Source organism: Egretta garzetta, unplaced genomic scaffold (assembly GCF_000687185.1).
Source record: "Egretta garzetta isolate BGI_Z169 unplaced genomic scaffold, ASM68718v1 scaffold4, whole genome shotgun sequence".
Lineage (NCBI taxonomy): Eukaryota > Metazoa > Chordata > Aves > Pelecaniformes > Ardeidae > Egretta > Egretta garzetta.
Window position 1 is genome coordinate 55,382 of NW_009259329.1, and position 1,183 is coordinate 56,564.

Sequence of the window (1,183 nt, forward strand, 5' to 3'; positions counted from 1 at the left end):
CCTCTCCCCGTCAGGGGGTGGAGGAGGCCGCTGGAAAAGAAAGGCGGCGTTGCCAGGGAGCCTGGCACAGGAAAAGGGGGTCACCTTCACCTCCGACAGGACCGCCGGAGATGGACAGGCACCAGCAGCCCTGCGGGCCGGAGATGCTGAGAGAGCCACGTAGGGATGGAGGCCGCGGCGTTGGGCGAGGAGGGCTAATTGGCCGCCTCCGGCCGTGGAGCCGGTGCGATGCTCGGCAGAGAAACCCAGCAGCAAAATCCCCTGTGCAGTATGGTAATAAGGGAGGTGTCCCGGGCGCCGCTGCCTCGAGAACAATGTTGCTGCAGTTGAGTGACTGTAACAGGCCCTGATGACAGCCGGGGCCGCGTTAAAAATGCCTATTCAAGCAGATCAAGACATTGAGAGGCCTCGTGGGGATCTGAAGCCCTCAGGGATTTCTGGATGAAGCCAGAAGCTGAATCCCCAGCCCTGGGAACCTGGGGGGGGAAAAGAAAAAGAAAAAGAGAAAAGAAAAGAAACCCACAAAGCAGCTTTAAAAGGACTGCAGCGCCCGAGGCAGGGCCTCCTGCTCCGAGCGGGGCTGTAGCCTGAGAAAGCGAAGCAGCCCTGACACCAGTCTGTGACTGTGGTCTGGGCATCCCTGGGGCTTCACAGGGTTAGCTGAGGCTGGGGTCGTGCCTCCAAAAGATCCCTGAGCTGCTGGGGACGCTCTGTCCTTCCTGCCAGGGAGCCACGGCTCCAGCTTGTGGGGTGCAGCCTGCACCACAGAGCTGGCAAACACCCCATAAAAGCCAGCGGGGCTGTCAAAGGGATGAGTCGGGGTATTTTTGCTTTGAGCTGAAAGGGGTGCTGCAGAGATGACCAGCACGCTGAACGGGTAAAGCTGGGAGCCCTCAGAGGGCAAAAGGCAACAGTGGCCCCTTCTCACCCCCCCCAGGCCATGGGGGTTTTGACGGTACCTGCCGCACGGGACCCTTGGCCGTGCGAGTGCTTCTCTGTGCCGAACCAGCCAGCTTGCTCAGCACAGCAGCACAGGAAAACAGGCAGGGCAGGAGGAGCTGCAAACCCCGCACTCGAGGATCTGAGTTAGGAGTGGTCAAAATTAAACCTTTCCTTATTTTTGCCAGATGAGCCCTAACCCGGATCATTTCCCTGATTTGGTTCGCCATGTGGCTGCCTAAAC